Source organism: Psittacula echo (assembly GCF_963264785.1).
Source record: "Psittacula echo genome assembly, chromosome: 4".
In the NCBI taxonomy this organism is placed as follows: domain Eukaryota; kingdom Metazoa; phylum Chordata; class Aves; order Psittaciformes; family Psittacidae; genus Psittacula; species Psittacula echo.
In genome coordinates, this window is record NC_137738.1 from 113,282,273 (window position 1) to 113,287,912 (window position 5,640).

The following is a 5,640-nucleotide window of genomic DNA, read 5'->3' on the forward strand; positions in this document are numbered from 1 at the left end:
TGCTATCTCCATGGAAACTTTGCCCAAGAAAACACGTTTTGTCTTGCGTGTCAGTTGGGGAGTAGGCTTCTCCGTCCAGGGCAACAAAGTAAAAAGATTGTTTATGCTATCCAACTTGACAGTGCTTGTTACAAGGTATTTCTCCTTCTCACCTTTGTGGCTTTAAACAATAACTGATTTGTTCCCATGAGGCCAAAAAACACTCAAGTGACAAAGAAAAAATAAACATTGTAGGAAACTAAGACTACAACATTCATATAAATGAACATTCATGTCTAATGAGGTAATATCAACAACTACTTTGTTTTCAGACAACTTTTTCACTTGCATAACTCAGCAGCCGCTCATTTACTTTAACTGACTGCTGGTAAATAGTAGCTAAGCCTTTGCCCCTAGCATTACTACTATAAAAGTTTATGTGCAAGCACAGCTGAGTTTGGGGGGATTTTTTGCCTATTCTGGATTATTGCTATATAAGGTACATCACACCATGAATCTGAGGTGATCCTTAGCTGGAAAATCATCTAGTTGTTCATGTACTCTTTGGATATAACATCTAGGTACCTTAAATAGCAAGACTGTCATGATGTTAAGCTGGAATAACATAGTGCTGAATTAGACCCATTTTCTATCACTTAATATAGCCTTTAAATTTGTCCATGGAATGTGTCTACACTAGTCTGAGAAGAAGCCTCTTGGCAATACTGAATTATCATTCTGACTTGCTTCCATCCATTTACTGGGGCTGCCAAATTGAAATGATGCATGTCACGGCAACCCTACGCTGAAAAGTAAAAGATAGCCTCTTAAATGTTCCATTTATAAAGCTTTTTATTCACAGTCGAATTTAGTATCCCCTCTGAAATATATCACTTTACAAAATTGATACCTTGCCATTACAAGACTTCCACGCCATATTCACTCAGCTTAGTAGTAAAAACAAGCTTTTGCTCTTTTCCCTTTGGTACAGCTGATGAAAACCGAGCAGTTCAAGGTCTGCTTCTTAGATCACCAGCACTAAGTATTCCATTGATCTTTAGTCTTCTCCTACAGGGAAGGTTAAAAGTCAGCAAAAAGGCAAACTGTTAGTTCTATCAGTAAAATATTACAAGTAGTACATCATCTTGAAAAGCAGAAATTGAAGGAAGAAAAACCCAGAACTACCACTAATGCCCTAATGTTAGGGATGTTAGGGAGTGGTCTGCAAAACTAGAGCATTCATGTGAACTTTCTGGAACTCTCTGCAAGGAGTATCACTTAAAGCAAATTAGCAAAAAGAAAAATTACACTATCACACTGCAGAACTTTACTGCATTTTTTTTCTAATATGTCACATACGATTCTAAAATGACAAATTGCATTATTTACTTTCTATATTATGTCCCCTACAGTGCTGTAGCCTAACACTTCTTTTTTTAATCACTGGCAAGTAGACTTCTAAGAAAGAAACATAAGTATAGTCTTTTTAACTAACACCCTGTTTTGACATCTTTACATATCAGTATATGACAAACGCATAACCTGCCCACATTTGGAATGCAACCCAGTTAGTTTGGCCCTCTAAGCTGGAAAGTTTCTTTGGCTTGAAGTTCATCACATTTACTCTTGAAGAACATTTCTGTAAAGCCTCATGATTTTCCAATTACCTCCTGATTTGCATGTCACTGTTTAGCTGAAGTTACTTCTTGGTCCAACTTGCAATTTGCATCAACAATAGTTCGCTGTTGTTTCCTTACACTTTAACTCTCTAAAGCAGCTATACATTACTAGCCAGCCATGTCTGAAAGGGATGACATTCCAATCAAGTTATTTCAGGTTTTTTTATGGTTAATGTTCCACATATCCCAGATCGTAGCAGTGTCAAACAGGAAAGTTGTGTCCTTCTAGGTATAACGGGTTTTGCAGTTACTTGCAGTAGAGAAGAAACTGCATGAATAGAGTTAAAAGTTCAGTGAGATCTTGCCAAAAGGAACCCTATGCCATAGAATGTCACACCAATAAGTGTTTCCCGTTATAGACTGGAGTTTGCTTTTCACAGCTCTTAAAAGCTTTCCTGTGGCCAACAGCTGATAGAAGCCTTAATCCAAGTAACCAAGGTCTCTTCTGGGGCTGAAGAACCAGGTCTTCATCAATCCCTGGGCAAAGTATGTCATTTACTAGAGAAGCCAGGATTTCCCTTTACATTTGTGATGGTCCCAACCCCACAGTTAAAAAGTTAGTTTTGGTTTACTTTCTTAAATCCAATAAAATTCTTAATTATTTGAGAATTAAGTTTAACTTTTATCTTTCCAGATTACTATGTTTTGAGAAGATTTCAAATAAATCTGCAACACTAATACTTTTTGACAAAGCTTCATGCTATTATTAATAAAATCAACAAAAAAATTAGATGACTTAATCAAACATCCACTTTTGAGGATGCAGTTGTCCATTAATAAAAATACTTAAGGAGTAGAAATGAGCACCAGTGATGTGCTAACTTCCCAACTCATGGCTACCATTTGTAAGAGTGGGAATTTAAGTTCTAGTAAGATTCTTCTTTTGTTTGCAGCCACAGTAAAAACTGTCAGGTCTTCTACACTACTGGGGCTTAAAATCTTGAGTTGTGTTTTCACTTACTTTCTGAAGTATTCTTTTGGTAAGCCTGGAAAACTCCTCATGCAGCCTTATATCAAATTCTAGTTATAGCTGCTAGCTTCACGTGCTCTTGCCAACCTCATCACTTTCTTGGTGCAAAGACCAGAAAGCAAGAAAAGTTCCAGGAACAGGTAACACATTAAATGCATGTATCAAAACACAATCTTTAACAAAATGAAAACTATTTTCACTTCTGACTTAAAAACCTGAACACAAAACCTTCAAATTTTGGCATCACTGATTAGCAAAGTGCAAGACAGGACACACAGACTTCCAACTACATGTATATTTCTACCATAACTTAAAGAGTTTTACATCATTTTCTTACTGATTAGTTAAAAACATTCTTAGAAACAGCAGTTTTAGTGCTCCTCTGAGCTGGTATGTCTAATATTAGTTAGCCCATAATATATTTATAGTAAAAGCAAGACAAAGCAGGGAGGTGTCACACACACTTTATTATTTTCTTTAAATACCTGAATTTGTTAATACTTTAATTCAGTGATACTAACAACTTATTATTATAGCAACTGTTTGCATTACATTGGCATTAACTAACGCAGAATTGATACTTCTGCACCATATTCAGCACTTACACCAGTGGGACTAGAAGTCTCCCAGATGTTTTCCTTTCCTTTCAGGAGCTGTAGAACCATTCTATAAACTGGCTCATATAGATTTAATGCACAGAGATACTGCAATAAATGCTCTTGTCAGCATCCTATTTTGAGGCAGGAACTTCCATAAACAATGTTCAGTCATTTCACATTGGAGACCTCAGTCTAGATGTTCCAAGAATACTTGACATAAAAAACACTTAGCACTCACGATCTTGTATTTCAAGCCTCTTTCTAATAGGGCTGTTAGTGAATAACAGGCAGTGACACTTCTTAGTTTGTGGGGCATTTGTCTGGGCTGTTTTCTAGAAAAGCAAAGCCACAAATCCAGGCTGTGAACAGCCATACTGAAGGATACAAACCTTAAAAAAAAAAATTTTACAAAGTTGCATTTGTTACATCTATTTAAACTGCCCTATGACAAATGCCAAATACCTGTATATAATTAATTATACCAGATGGACTTCCACCTCAGTAAGCCTTAGCTAATAGCCTTGCATTATTCTTGTTTAAACATTTACTTACGAAACCTGTGTACTTTACTGGACACTAAATTATGATCCTTTTTAGAAATTATCCTTTCAAAACAAAAGTTGTAATTGAAGCTTAAGAGGAAAACCATGTAATGGAAATGTCCTTCAATCCCCTTTTAATTAACAGCACTGTAAATACAAGCTGAGCTACTCATTTCCTCAAGACAATGCTTCTTGAAGCGTAAGACACTTATCTCCCAGAAAGATTCTATATTAAAGTGCTCTGGCTTGTGCCACTTCAGATCGCTTCTATCCTTTTGTCTTCCCAATTAGTTCATAGGACACCTGGCCTTTTTTTACATTGATGTTTTTGAGATTAACATTTTGAACCTCATGCTTTGCACATGCAGACCTCTACATCCACACAAAGTCCAGAAGTCTTGTAATAGCCTATAGCTGTCATTTTCAGTATCAAAGAGGTGCAACACAGGACACACAGACTTTCAAATAATCTCTGTCCAAACCTATGGAGCACACCAAGAACTGCTTTACACGTGTATTGCTATCTTTGGCCTAGAACACACTTCAGGTCTTTTGCATTTTTAATCGTAATTGCACAAAAAAGGCCTCCTGAGTCCAACAGCTTTTTCATTTGGCATAACCATGACATTAACCTCTAGAAATAAAGCATTCTAATTTTAACTTTCAGCTGGCAAATGTTTATGGGTCTTCGACATGCATACTTACGTGAGCAGTCCTGTAGATCTAAGGCAGAAAAGTGCCATATGTACATGAACATATATACAAGCAGATTCTTGTTAGTTGGATTGAAAGAACTGGTATTTATTCAAAGAGTTTATCATAAACAAAAATGAGTAAATTCATACCAGTCACTGAAGAAGTTTCTAGAGATACACATCAATTATTTGAATTTAATAAACTTGTCAATGTGTTGAACTTTCACCTTCAAATGCATATTTTTAGGTAGTCAGTAACAAAAGAAGCTTCATTTTAGCATCTGATTCAATTTAGTCCACATTCTGCACTGCAAGATATAGTACAACTCTATAATGACAGTAACCATCCACTGTACATCATTCAGCTATAGATATACTGGATTCATTTGTTCTTGTCGTTTAGTCTTTCACACTAACAATATTTCTCAACCACTTTTGTAGACTGCTACCCAAACTACGTTTTGGTGAATTAACTGCTTTTTTTCCTTCCTTTTCCTGTATTTCCTTTCCTAAGTAGAGAGTTGCTGCTAATTGTTAAATAGTTTTGGAGCAGATCATTGAGTTTTGCTTTGCAGTATACTGAAAAAAATCAGTAACTGAGGCTCTTCTGAAGAAACTTAACACGCCTCCTCTCCTAAATGACTAAACTTCACCTATTGAGGAAAATAAACAGAATACTTGTAAGACACAGTAGTAGTATTTATTGCACCACAGAGTGCTTTCCCTGATGAACATCTGAGAAATAGCAATGGATGACCACACTCCTACCACCTCAGAGCATACTTCTCTTTCTCACTGTGTCAGCAGCCAAGGATGAGCACTGTAACCAAAATTCTAATCAAGTTTCTGCATGTGCTGTTTTTTAATAGCTGTCCCCAGCCTGCTCCTTTTTTTGGACCCCACAAATTGCCCTTCAGGGATATCTTTTTCACTGACTAAACACCGTGGCTTAAAGTGGAATACAGACTGCTTGCTTGTGGCCCCTGAAACTGTTTTCTCAGAGGCAACAGAAGTAAAGGAATAAAACAAACCTTCAGGTTCAGAAGCTGAAAAAGAAACAGTTTAACAGAGTGAATAAACCTTACAAAACTACAAATACAGCATTTCACATAATGATGTAATGATGTAATGAGAAAGAAAACATGGCTTCTTCATAAACACCACAGACTAGGTAGC